This window comes from Neomonachus schauinslandi, chromosome 12 (assembly GCF_002201575.2).
Source record: "Neomonachus schauinslandi chromosome 12, ASM220157v2, whole genome shotgun sequence".
NCBI lineage: Eukaryota > Metazoa > Chordata > Mammalia > Carnivora > Phocidae > Neomonachus > Neomonachus schauinslandi.
Window position 1 is genome coordinate 26,546,935 of NC_058414.1, and position 14,945 is coordinate 26,561,879.

At 37.3% G+C, this 14,945-nt stretch overlaps 1 protein-coding gene and 1 pseudogene across 1 annotated transcript in view; both read right to left on the bottom strand.

Moving 5' to 3' along the window:
* The window catches only part of PCLO (piccolo presynaptic cytomatrix protein), a 329,508-nt gene that overhangs the window by 30,808 nt on the left and 283,755 nt on the right, over positions 1–14,945 (bottom strand).
* Positions 11,087–13,918, bottom strand: LOC110579849 (annotated as a pseudogene).

Below are 14,945 nucleotides of genomic sequence, written 5' to 3' on the forward strand. Positions count from 1 at the left end.
TTCATTTTCAAGTGATGGAATGTTAATAGAAGAGAAATACATAGATAGATGCATTTGATTCTTTTATAAAGTTATTTTGCAATATTTTAAAACTTTAACCAATTTATCCATTAACATAAAGGAAGAAAAGAAAAAAATGGTGGAAGAAACGAAAATCAGGAAGGGAAAGAAGAGTGGTGGGAAGGTATCTTTAGTAAAGGGAAAAAATAGTATTTGAATAACATCCTGCCTATTTAGAGGACAAAGGAGACTCCCTCAATCATGAGAAGACATTAAAAACCCAGATGTATTTTCCTGAGAAAACTCATCTAGAAGCATGCAATCTTAAGGTTGGCAAGTATCTTCTTGAAGGGCTAATATAATAATAATATTGCCATTTTTTGTCACTCTCATTATGATTGCTATTATCTTTACTCTTGGAATACATAATTCGATCAAAACTTAAAACAGAGCCTTGGCACATAACATACATAAACCTGGAGCGACTTTCACTGAAGCAGTCTCTTTCTGCCTACTTTTTCCCTCCTCACTCTCCATACTCTAGAGATACCCTCAGGGACTTGCAGGAACCCTGTTTTCCTGGTTTACCTGAATGAGTTGAGTTTAAAATGACCTCACAGGGCTCTTGATGTAATAAGCACTGGGTGTTATATACAACTGATGAATCACTGAACTCTACTTTAGAAACTAATAATATACTATATGTTAATTAATTGAATTTAGATAAAATCAAATTTAAAAATAAAAATAAAAATAAAATGACCTCACAACTTGAATAGGGCATCAGAACAACTTCCATTAACAAGGACAATGTCTCTAGAGATACAGTGAAAGGAACATAATCTGAATTTCATTGAGAATGTAGTCTGAATTGCTAAAAAGGGCTACAATAAAATGTTACATTTTGGTTTTTTAACCAATAGTCTAGTAATACTTTCAAATGCAATGACATATGTGTGTGTCTGATATTTAACATTAAAAAATTAAAATCTGCCCTTCTTTTAATAAGGGATGTATGTGCTATTTTCACGAAGATAAATACTTTTTCAGAAATGTGTTTTATGAACCAATGTCCTGCTGACTGCTGATACTTTCTCTTCTCCATAATCATATTGTGTTCACATTTAGCTTGGGTATTTACTAGCTGTTGTGACCTTCAGCAAACTGGTTAATTTGCCATCCTTGGCTTTCTCAAGGGAGATGATATTGCTAGATCACTCTTTTGGTTTATTTCTACTCTACTTTCGGTTTATTTCTATGACTATGGCACAGTGAAAAATCAACTGCTTGTCTACAATTTATGAAAATGCAATTTTTGAACTGGAGCTTTATATGAAGACTTGAACAAATAGTTTGGATCCTGAAATTTACACATTGTTTTTCATTATTTTTCCTTATCTACAAATTTTCCTTCTATATATACTAAGGTGTTCAAGCACAGGAAACATGTCATCTAATTTTTCTCTTCTGCATTCCCCACATTTCCTCTCACTGCCCTCTGTGGTCATTGTTCAGGCTCTTGGGGCTGGTGTTGGATCCCCAGGGCTCCCAGGGAACATCCTATCTAGTTTATCTTCTGGGCATTGCCACAGTTGGTTAACTCAGGGGTTGGAACATTCAATTTGTAGTCTGAATCTAAATGTGGTTTAAACTTAGATGCCAGGCGTGCCTGGGAGGCTCAGTTGGTTAAGTGACCGACTCTTAGTGTCAGCTCAGGTCATATTCTCAGGTCGTGAGATCAAGCCATGAATCAGGCTCCACACTGAGTGTAGAGTCTGTTTGAGATTCTCTCCCTTTCTGCCTCCCCCCATTCTCTTTTTCTAAAATAATAAAAAAAATTTTAGTTACATGCCAAAGTACCTAGTGCTAATGCCATTCAAACTAAAAGATGTTTTCAACCTAAAATACCAAAATTTTAACTCTATTAAGTTATACATTTTAAAAAATGTGATATATCACAATATCCTGTCTTCATAGTATAAAGACAATAGAATTAAGCTCATTAGAATATTTAATGTAAATTTTATAAATACACATTCTTCCAAGTTTCAGTAGTATTAAACATATATATATATGAGATTTGGGGTAACTTTCTACTTTTTTGCTAACTATTGCATATTTTTATATTGAGTAAACAAGCCCAATATAAATGAAACAGATTGTTAAGCAAAAGTATATGCTATGATAATACCACTGATAAGAGTTCTTTGAGTAATGTTATATAGCTTATATAGATATATAACATGGGGCCTGAACTCAGGACCCTGAGATCAAGACCCGAGCTGAGATCAAGAGTCAGATGCTTAACTAACTAAGCCACCCAGGTTCCCAATTTTTCGATAGCTCACAATTAAAGAAGTTGAATTCTGTATTCAAAACTGTCATTAATTTGGGATGGGGTCTTGAGCGATTCACTTTCCATGTTTCTTCTTTCATTCACAGTTTTTATGAAAACAAGCAATTAAAATAAGCAAAGTATGGGGGCGCCTGGGTGGCTCAGTCGTTAAGCGTCTGCCTTCGGCTCAGGTCATGATCCCAGGGTCCTGGGATCGAGCCCCGCATCGGGCTCCCTGCTCGGCGGGAAGCCTGCTTCTCCCTCTCCCACTCCCCCTGCTTGTGTTCCCTCTCTCGCTGTGTCTCTCTGTCAAATAAATAAATAAAATCTTTAAAAAAAAAAATAAGCAAAGTATGGTGTGCATATATAAATTCTCAAATGAAATTAATTTACAAAAAAAAATTCTCACAACATTGTAAATAGAAAAAAAATACCTAAGAAACATCAACGACTGTAGTTGAACAGTCTGGGCATACCCACTCTTTTTTTCTAGGTTGAATAAACCGAAATATTTAGAATCAATGACTTTTAAACTCACAGATCTAAAATAGGTTTAGTTCTAATCACAAAAAAAATAATTACAAAGAAAATAGATTATTAGATATTTTACAGCCTTAATGGCTAACAATAACGGTCATTGAAAAAGAATCATATAAATAAAATGTGCTGTAAAAGCAGGTCACAACTATTTTATAGACTCGTGTTATAAAGCAAGCAAGATCCTTGCAGATGCTCTAGCTTTCATTTCTTATAGAATACATTAGAAAGGTGAAACATGAGGTGACATGACTTCCAATGTCACACAGTTAATGGTAGTGCAGAAGTATGAACGCCATCTATCTCTCAGGCCAATGCTAGCATCAGCAAATAGAAAATCTCATTCAGTTTATGCCAACTAAACCTACCTCGTAGGCCACCTAAATATAAATGGTGCCCAAATATGTAAAACCTAGCACAAAGAACACATATGTTATTTATAATTCCATTTTAATTATAATAAGGTAATTTAAAAAATTGTATTAATTATCTAGATGACAATTTTTTTAAAAGATTTTATTTATTTGTGAGAGAGAGAATGAGAGACAGAGAGCATGAGAGGGGGAGGGTTAGAGGGAGAAGCAGACTCTCTGCCGAGCAGGGAGCCCGATGCGGGACTCGATCCCGGGACTCCAGGATCATGACCTGAGCCGAAGGCAGTCGCTTAACCAACTGAGCCACCCAGGCGCCCCTCTAGATGACAATTTTTAAAAGATTTTATTTATTTATTTGTCAGAGAGAGAGAGAGAGTGAGCACAAGCAGGGAGAGCGGCAGGCGGAGAGAGAAGCAGGTTCCCCAACTGAGCAAGGAACCTGATGCGGGGCTCGATCCCAGGACCTGGGATCATGACCTGAGCTGAAGGCAGACACTTAACCGACTGAGACACACAGGCGTCCCTCTACATGACAATTTTATTTGAAGACTTTGACATGCAAAAAATGAAAAGACTGTTGAACAAACAAAGTTTTTGTGGGATGAACTATTTACAGTGGATAAAAAATGCCAATTAGGAATGACAAAAAAGGATAATTGACTTTTTCATCTTTTCTCCACTCCACTCCCAGAAAATAAGCAAATATCACACTTACACAGACACACTGATGGGAAATTATGCGGAACACTGCTGTAAGGAAAATAATGTAGGAAGGATTACCCAGTGGCACCAATTATCAAGGAAATTCAAATAAAAATCACACCTATTAGAATGGCCATTATCAAAAAAAACAAGATAGTAAGTGTTGGTAAAGAGGAAGAGAAATTAGAATCTTTGTTCTCTGTTGGTTGGAATGTAAAATGGTACAGCCATTATGAAAAACAGTATGATGTTTTCTAAAAATTAAAAACAAAATTACCACATGATCTAGCAATCCCATTTCTGGGTATTTATATAAAATAATTAAAATCAGGATTTCAAAGAGATAGTAGCACTCCCATGCTCATTATAGTTATAGACACAATAGTCAAAACATAGAAGTAACCTAAATATCCATTGATAGATAAATGGATAAAGAAAACATGGTTTATACATATAGTAGAATACTGTTCAGCCCTTAAAAAGAAAAAAATCCTATATGAGACAAGATGAGCTATTGCAAATTCATGCTTTTTAAATAGAGTCAAGGTGAGCACCTGGGTGGCTCAGTTGGTTGAGCGGCTGCCTTCGGCTCAGGTCATGATCGTGGAGTCCTGGGATCGAGTCCCACATAGGGCTCCCTGCTCAGCGGGGAGTCTGCTTCTCCCTCTGACCCTCCTCCCTCTCATGCTCTCTCTCTCATGGTCTCTCTCGCAAATAAAAAAAATCTTAAAAAAAAAAAAAGTAAAAAAAAATAAAAAAAAAAATAGAGTCAAGCTAAAAAGGGGAATATAATTAGCTGTGATTTATGGTTCAACTTGAAGAAGATTATCATGATAGGATTGTGTTTCTCATCACTATAACCTCTAAAATAATCTAGTATTGCAGTCCAGTATTGGTATAGACGCTAACATCACTCTATGGCTACAGTCTATGGTGTTAGATGTATTGTTTGAAACATACTAAAACAGGATGTGGCTGAATAAGACAGGAAAAAGGATATGGGTAGATTAGTAAAATTTTAATAATTCCAGGAAAATAATATAACATGTGGAGCTATCCAATGATAGGTATGTGATGTCAGCATCTCATCTGAAGTAGATTGAAGTTCATAAATTTATAAACTTTTCTTAATTTCCCAATTCATTTTGTTAGAACAAAATGGATGTTCTCAAGTGACTTTCTAATTCATGTATTACCAGATTAATGCCGTTAGATAGAGTGTAACACACTAATCCAAAATGCACTCGTGAAGATACAGATACATAGTTAACTGAATGGACATAGGAAGCTTGGCTACAGGATGCAAATGTACATGATAAATGCTTGTCTTAACTGTTGCCTCCTCTCCTTTAAGTATCTCTAGTGAACCATTAAGGATTTTAACTTTATGTCCTTAAACTTTTTAAATATTCATATATTCTGTATTGTTCTTTTTTTTAAATATTATTTAAATGTATCCCACTACTCAGACAACAGATTTCAACTTAATATACCATCACTTTATTCTAGGAAAGGAGTTTTCTAATAAATACAGGAGGTATCTGGATCAGGGGCAATATCATCACCATCCCCATCATCATCACCATCAACATCATCTCCCCTGAGAATTAACAAATATAAGGACAATATAAATTCCGTTTCAAACATTAGTTGACAGGTAGAATGCACAGAACTTTGATTACTGAATTGTAAATTTAAATCATTTCTAAAATCAGATAAAAAGAAAATTAGATTTCTGAAAAGGAAAATTCTAAAAAGAAATCTTCCAAACAAAATTTAAAAGCAAAAGGAAAATGCAAATATACTTAGTGTATCGTATAAGAGAACAGAATGTTTCTTTTGACAAAGAAGTAGGGAGTTTTTATCCTGACCTAAGTACTCATCACTAGAAATATTACAACATGTTACAATATTACAACAATATTTTGCTTATTTTTGAGCCAAAGGTACTATTGTTATGAATGGTATAATCGAAATTAAAATGATGAACTTTTAATGTATAAATTCTTTCACCATTTGAGGAGCTAAAGGATATAAATAAAATAAAGAAGCCATTTCAAACAATAAAAAACATCAATAAAGATTTTATTGTCCTGAGAGAATCTTAAAGAAATAAAATGAATTAGGTGTTGTTACTTCATAAGAAGTGTCAATATTCTATTTCTTACTTATCAAAGAAGATTTAGAAAATAATTTACTTTGGCTTGAGAGATGTTCAATAAATAACAAATATCATGTGATGTCAGAATTTCATTCCAAAAAATTCTAAATCACTTTTAATTTGTAAAATATTTCTTTATTTTTTAAAGATTTTATTTATTCATTTGACACAGAGAGTGCACATAAACAGGGACAGCGGCAGGCAGAAGGAGAGGGAGAAGTCTCCCCACTGAGCAGGGAGCCTGATGTAGGGCTCCATCCCAGGACCCTGAGATTATGACCTGAGCTGAAGGCCAAAGCTTCACAACCGACTGAGCCACCCAGGCATCCCTGATATTTCAAAATATATAATAATATACAACATATTATAATAACTGATTTTTCCACTGAAAAACCAGATTGCCTAAGAAGACAACATTTTTTAAAAAAATTTTATTTATTTATCTGAGAGTGTGCGCAAGCACGCGCATTTGTGGGGGAGGGAGGGTGAAGAGGGAGAGTGGAGGGGGAGGGGGCGGGGAAGTGAGAGAAGAGGGGGAGGGAGAATCCTGGGCTGATTCCCCAAGGAGCTCAGAGCACAGAGCCCAGCAGGGCTAGATCCCATGCCCCAAGATCATGACCTGAGCCCAAACCAAGAGTCAGAGGCTTATCCGACTGAGCCACCCAGGTGTCCCAGAAGCCAACAGTTTAACATCAATATCTATCCATTGATGTAAAACAACTCAATTATTTTCCCTCCAGCTCTCAAAAATTCATGTAGAGAAGTTATTTCTCCTAATTCGTAAGCAAACATGATTACAACCATAAAAACTAATGGCAATTATATACTATATGAATTACAAAGGACGTTCGTACATACACCAGCTAATTATAAGAAGTCCTTTGGATTAAAAGAAGTAAAATCGACCCATTTCACTTATGTTAATAGCATCAATATGAGACTTTATTTTTTTTTTACAAAATGATTTTGCCCACTTTTTCTCATTTTATCTTCACAGTATTCTAGTAAAATATATGGGGTAAGTGTAACTTACCCCTACTTTTACAGATGTGAAACCTCAGCTTTAGAAATTATATTTAGTTGTAGTTCCACAAGCCAGCTCTCCCGATTCCTCATCTAAGTTCAGGAATACTGGCATTCTAAGGGCTTTTTTCCTGTTAAAGATACACAGAACCTAATTATAAAATCTTGACTATTTTTATAACTAATATTTTAGAATTAAGTGCAACATCAAAATAAGTGAATGTATTTAATTATGATAAAATTTACCACATCAAGTCAACAGATACTTAGTGTGTGTCAGAGAGAGGACTAGATTCTGGGTCACTAAGGTCAATCAGTTATGACTCCTGACATGCTTTCTCCCAGGGAGGAGTAGGAGCATCATGGAAGGTAAACAAAACCCCGGCTCCAGGATTAGAGAACTCTGGGGGGCTGGTGGGTAGGAAGCTGAGAAATGGGACTGAGGATGGACCACCATGAGTTCTAACAGGTTGGTGTATGCCCACCACACACTGGGTAGGTCACAGCGAACTCGGACTCAATTCATTTAATAACATAAGACATAAGAGGCAAGGTTTACAATAATCTAATTGTTATTTTAATAACATTGTGCAGTTTGGAGAGGGCCTATACCTTTCTTCCCCTGTGGCCACTTCTGGAAGGTTCGGGTCAGTCTCTTCCATGTTTCACTCTGTAGGACTGTTAGGGTATGTAGGGATTTATGTTTGAAAAATATGGGGGAGTGACTTTTGGCTTACTAATTCTGAATACAATGTATAGGAATACACGAATGAACACACTGAGGTCATTTTCACTGATCTGAAATTTAACACACATGTTGTACTGGGTATGTGTGTACACAAATATATACATATACACAATGTAACAATAATTTATCATTATGTCCCTATTCCCACCTTGGTCTGAACAGCCATCGCATACCTGGATTACTTCTTTAGTTTCCTAACTGCTCTCTTTCTACCCTTTACTCCTTCAAACTATTCTAGTTACAGCACTTAGAGTGTTCCTATTTATTTTATTTTAATTTTTTTTAAAAAGATTTATTTATTTATTTGGAGAGAGAGCACGTGTGCACACAAGCAGGGGGAGGGGCAGAGGGAGAGAAAGAGAATCTCCAGCATACTCCCTGCTGAGTGCCCCAATGCGGGGCTCAGGGCTCGATCTCACAATCTTGAGATCATGACCTGAGCTGAAACCAAGAGTCAGATGCTCAAGTGGTGCCCAGGCAAACCCCCACCCCTTCCCTTTTAAAAAAAAATAGATTTATTTTTTTACTTGAAGAGAGAGAAAGAGAGAGTAGAGTGTTCCTATTTAAATGTCATTACGCTTGTGTGTCAGCCCAGGGGCTTCTCATCCCACATGAATAGAAGCTGAAGTCCTTACAACGGCCCACAAGATCCCATCTCTGTGACTACTTTGACTGAAACTTCTGCTGGCCTCTCTTATATGCTCGCTAGCTCCAGCCACACTGGACTCCTTGCTGTCTCAGTTTTCCTGCCCCACACCAGGCAGGATCTTGCTCTTGGCCTTTGCCCTTTTCATTTGTCTGCTGGAATACGGGTAACTTCTGGCTCCCTCTTTCCTTTCCTTCGGGGCTTTATACTGTTTCTGCCTCCTTTGTGAGGCCCTCCATGAACATCCCCTCTAAAGTTGCAACCCCACCCTCCTACGTGCATATCTCTGCTCCTTGTTGTATTTCTCTCCTTAGCATATACTACCATTTAATATAGGCTACTTATAAATAACTGCTATTTTCTGTCTTGCCTGCTAAAATGTACAGTCCATGCTTTCTTCATTTATGTCCCCACGGGATCAAGAGAGATCACTCTATATAGCATGTACTTAAAAAAAATAAAAATAAAAATAAAGGGATCACTCATAGACCTCAGCAGACTCAAGCACCATAAATGACAATGATGAAGATCTAGGAAAGACTAGAGAGTAAAAGAAAACAAAAGTAGCTTAAGAGAGAAATCTTATTTTCTTTCAGTGCTCAGTGTAACTTACTATACATATGAAAAGCCTTTAATCTGAATTCCTTCAGTGCTGGCATGAAAACCTAAAAACCTGCCTTTCCGCAGAATATTCTTTCTGCTTCAACACACATCATTCTATCTGGAACACAGCAGAATGTCATAACTATGTTGAACTATTTTAAAAATTAACAAATGGAATAAATGAAAGCCTGGAGAGCTCTGTTTCAGTTCCTGGACAGTTCCTTGCCTTGAGAAGTTTACACTCTGCTGTTAGAAATTACCCAAAGGTTACCTGGGATTCTTTGGGATGGGAGGAGGCATATCTGTAAGTTCCCTTTAGTGATTGCCCTGGTTCTAATGCATGTGGAATACACCAGTGTGTTCTGAATTTCTATATTCCTTTTATTGCAACTAAAAGAAAACATAAAGTGACCATAAAAAGTCACTAAAGAAATGGCTTTTTTTTTTCTTTAAAGGTATCCTTCTCTTAGCTCTTCAGATTTATTTTATATTTTTATTCATTTAGACCCTCGTCAAATCTTACCTCCACAGTGAGTACCTTCTATCCACTACCTTTCTAGACTGAAGGCACCTTCAGAGCAGGGTAGCATCATATCATTCTGCATGATCCTAGGACAGACCTATGCAGAGTAGTTACTGAATTACATGTTATAACCCATATACATTCTTCATTATTTCCAGTATTCCTAATAATAGCACCTCCACTCCCTTACAACAACCTTCTCTCCAAACTTCCTCTTTTGTTTTTTTAACCTCTATCTAACTTTTCAGTATATTTTCATGGCACCCCAGTAGGTTCTTACAGTTCTGCAGTATGCACTTCAGTGTCCTTCCCATTAAGAAACATCTCATGCAGGGATGAATTCAAGTTTTGCAGGGCCTGAGGCTTATGCAGTTTTAAGGAAAAATATAAAATTATGAATATAAAATGGGATACAAGTGAATATTTGTTAAAAGGACAAAAGAAACCACAACAAATGACAAATGCCGAAAAAGCAAGAGATGCCACAAACATCACCCCTTCCTCAGAATTTCCTGGAGCTGTGCAGGGGGCTTGTAGGTGAGGGAGGAGCCCTGAGACTTAACTTCCATTGGTGTCATAATTTCTCAATTCTGGTCTCATTTCTCTTTTCAGCCCATGTAATCACTCTCACCTTCTTCTTCTTCTTCTTTTTTTAAGTTAATGGTCTTTTTTTATTGGGGAAAAAAAAAGACTAGCATTTACAACTTGGAATGGATGTAAATTGTAATTTTTTGATCAACAATGTTGATGCTTGAGCTGAAGTCCACAGCCACAACCTACTCTGCTGGCTCCAAGTCATGGTTCAGGAGGTTTTAAAAACAGAGAGTCCCAAGATGCTCCCTTGGTAAAGGTTTCTTTAAAAAAAAAAAAATTGTGTGAATGGTGACAGCCTGACACCCATTTCGCTCTAGGACAGCACGGGACAACGCTAAACCAACACACATGGCATGCCACTGGGATGAGTGTCATGGTCACCATGGGTGGGGGTGCCCAGAAGTGCGAGAGGGCTGTCCTGCTAAGTGAGGCTACGTCTAGACAGTTTATCCTTCACCCATTTTTCTGCACAGCATCCTGAGGTAAATCAATTTTAAATGTTTTGTTTTCAGTAAACCAGCTCTGACAATTTATACTAACAAATTGAACTAGAACCCATTTGAAGAAGTTTTAAATTTGTTTTTTTCATTTTTTGTTTTTAATACAAGTGCCTGACTGTGCTCAGTTGTCAAGCTGCATGCATGAAAAACTGGCCAGCCCAAACAGTGTATTAATCATGAGCAAATGGAACTGCAAGGAGTCCATTAGGTGCTTCCTTATCATTAGGTAGTACAAGTATTTATATCGTAAAACTGATGTGTAGCTTGATCTTTACTGGATAGGACCACCAACCAATACATGCAGATTTTGTGTGTGTGGACAGAAGGTACTTCTGACATTCAGTTTTGCTATATAGAAACAGAATGAGTAAATGAATTTTTTTTTTTTTTTGCAAGAGGTAAGTAAAAGATTCTATTTGATTCTTCTAGAAGGGGGGAAAGGAGTTGAAAGTAGGCCTTCATTTTGCAGTCATCATCTGTACGAATTCTTCATAGTTGACTTGCTCATCTCCATCAATATCTGCTCCTTTGATCATTTCATCTACTTCTTCATCTGCTAGTTTTTCTCCTAAGTTGGTCATGACATGACGTAGCTCCGCCGCGCTGACGTAACCGTTGCCATCCTTGTCGAAGACTCGGAATGCCTCGGGAATTTCTTCTTCACTGTCTGTATCTTTCATTTTTCTAGCCATCATAGTCAAAAATTCTGGGAAGTCAATGGTGCCATTTCCGTCAGCATCCGCCTCGATCATATCCTGCAATTCGGCTTCTGTTGGGTTCTGACCCAGTGACCTCATGACAGTTCCAAGTTCCTTTTCTGTGATGGTGCCATCGCCTCTTTGTCAAATAGGGAGAAAGCTTCCTTGATCTCAGCAATCTCTTCTTCGGTCAGCTGATCAGCTTTGGTGCCAGCGAAGGGAAGAAGAGCAGAGGGAGCGGGGGTGGGGGCAGCGCAGGGGCTGTGAGGGCGGGGCGTTTCCGCAGCTGCTGCTAAGGTGCGCGATGTGCGCTCAGTGCCGAGCCGCTGCCGCCCCTCCCTCCCCCGACTGCGAGTAACCAAGCTGCGCCCGCGAAGCTCCCAGCACCACTGCTGAAGCCTCACTCTCACCTTCTGAATGCTAGTGCTTGAATTTTCACTTTATCCAACACACTCTGCTCATCATGGCTCACATGCTACCGTTTCACCTTCTCGTTCCAAACCTTTAACCGTGTTTCTTCCCAAGGCTCACTCTTGCCCTGACATCACTTGACAAGGTAAAGTGTCTCCTAAGTATGCATGATAGAAGGGTCTAGAAGAGCATCCTGTACATTTAATGCCCAAGACCCATGGGCTTCTGTGCTTTGTCAAAATTTCTGCACAAAAGGGGTTGATGAGAAAAATGAGTCCAGACACTGAGAGCCAGACATCTGACACCTACCTACACCACAGTTCTGCTCACTAACAAGATGTGTTTTCAGTGACTAACAGACCATGAAAGTTACATGAGCAGATAGTCATTGCATGTGTGTCCATAGATTTTAATCAGACATAAGATTTGCTGATTAATAGACTGTTGATAAGAAGAAACATTTAGAAGCCTTTTCAAAGATCAGCCAAAACTTTGGTTTTACAGTTAAAATGAGAAATGGCTTAATCACTTCAGGCATTAGGTGTTTGTCCGTTTTTAATTTATTCAGGCCTGTTAACTGAAATAATATATGCCTACAGTAGACAGCTCTAACAGTTCAGTGTTCCCCTACAGGAAGCCTGAACTTTGTAAGATTTATTGTCATCTATGAAAATAATTTGATTTGTCCTCAACAAAATAACTTCTATAGCTAGTCTAGTGCCTTGTAGTTAACAAAGCACACAAAATATATCGACTCCTTTCATTCCGTCAACCCTGTGAGATAGGTCTTGAAACCTCTTAATTGTACAGATGAGATAAAGGAGACTCAGAGAACACAAGTAACTTGACTAAGTCATGAAGATGGCTTTAATTCCCAGTTTTCTGACCCAAGTTTGATGCTTTGTTAATGAGAAATATTCTGTGTCCCTGCAGTTCAGAGATCAGAACTGACGATGGTCAATTATCTAAGCATGTGCAGGTATAAGGGACACAGAATTCAAGCTTAATAGAGCAAATACTCTTCTTACCACCAAAGATCTCCAAAGTGAAAGTAAATATGATCTTTTCACTACTTATGTAAAACACTATGCCAAACACTGTATTCAATGTTTCTGGTACATTATTTCTAAATCTATTATTATCTCAATTTCCCTACTGAGAACACCTAAGTACTGAAAGTTAAACAACGTATCTATCCAGGCAGTTAAGTACAACAGCTGAATTTAAATCCTGACCTGTCTGACTTGAAAAACATTCTCTGTGTATGTGGGACATGCTAAAGCATTGGCTGATGAAGATCTAGTATGAATATTAAAGACAGTTCAGCATCCTTGCTTCCACAATAACCACTTCAATTCACACACACACTAAAATGTAGCCTGTTATGGCATATTGACTAGACAAATCCAGAAATTTAAGCATAGAAGCAATTGTTCATCAAGAAGCAGTATCACCTCAACATACATAAATATTTCAAGGTATGCTACCCTTGTTAATAAAGGCAATCAAATTAGGGTATGGATTATTACACTTACTAAAAAAATGTACAAAACAGGGCAATTATTTAGTTTTCTTGATATCCCTACCAGAAATATTATGACTCAAACATACTTTTCCTCTGATTAATTTCAAAATAAATGGATACAAAAGATAAATATATTTCTTTGTCCTGGCAACATAGCTAATCATTAATATCCTGACAAAGTAAGTCTGATATCACTGCATCCTAAAAATAATACATTATGACCTACCAGTTCAGGTGCCCCAAGTTTATATTTTTCTTTCCATAAGATAGATTCCTAAGCATTTATTAGAAAATCTTTGTATTAACATGAAATGTGATCTTTTCTCATGTGTGCCTGAGATAACAGCTTGCAGGAATTTTGAGAAATCTCATACTAATGACCAATCCGTACCTGGTAATCCCCCAGGACCAAGAACAAGGAAGCTCACTCATCTGTGTGGTGTGTTTCTTGATCTCCAACCTTGATCACTGCCATGCCATCTGTAACATATGCCAAAAAAGCATAAGCAGAAATAGAGACTTTCTTGCCTAGGAACATTCTCCCTTAAGTTACACAGGAGTGTGTCTTCTAATAATACTACTGGAGCTAACTCTCCTACCATAGACTTCTTCATAACAAGGATTTCCGGAGGCCAACTTCTCACATCAACACCGCCACTCCAAAAACAGCTAGCCTCACCTTCACACCAATCACTGATAGTCAACCATAGAGCCAACAGCATTTTCTTGCCAGAAACCCTGTCAAGTCATCTCTACAAAGAGCTAGCTAGCTGGATCAATATCACCTACACTGAAACAACTAGAAACTAAGAATTTAACAATATCCATGAATTAGAATTTACGCCAAAGGCATATTTCCTCACAGAATAATATATGGAAGAACAAAAGATGAATTCATTTTTTACAGGTATAATGGCCTGGGAGAAACTAATTTTCCCTACAGCCCTGGCTAAATCTAAAAGCAAGCAGTGGACATCAGTGGTTTTAAACTTTTGCTCTCCTATTCTATATCCCTCATGATTCATTAAAAGGTTCTTGAAGCTACATTTAGATCTTAACACTATATTCCTATCTTGGTTCCAAATGGCTTTCTAAAAATCTTCCACACAAATTTGATTTAATCATCATCAATAATAATAATAATATAGATACAAGTTATCTTCAAAACCAAATGATTGTTTTTGGTTCACTGACTAGAAGATGTTTAGTTCTTATGGATTTATTGTTCTTTTAGGAAATTGTTGAAATTTTAAAAGTATCATGTCAGTAATGTATTTCACAATTATGATACACAACACTAAAAAAAATTTGGAGAATGAGTTCAAGAACTTCAGGGATTAAATGAAACTTAAAACCAATGGTATGCACATGAAAGATTATATTTGGTGCATTATATTTCCTAAACAGAATTTTATTTTATTTACATTTTTTTAAGATTTTTTTTTTAAAATTTATTTGACAGAGACAGCGAGAGAGGGAACACAAGCAGGGAGAGTGGGAGAGGGAGAAGCAGGCTCTCCGCCGAGCAGGGAGCCTGATGCGGGGCTCGATCCCAGGATCCCGGG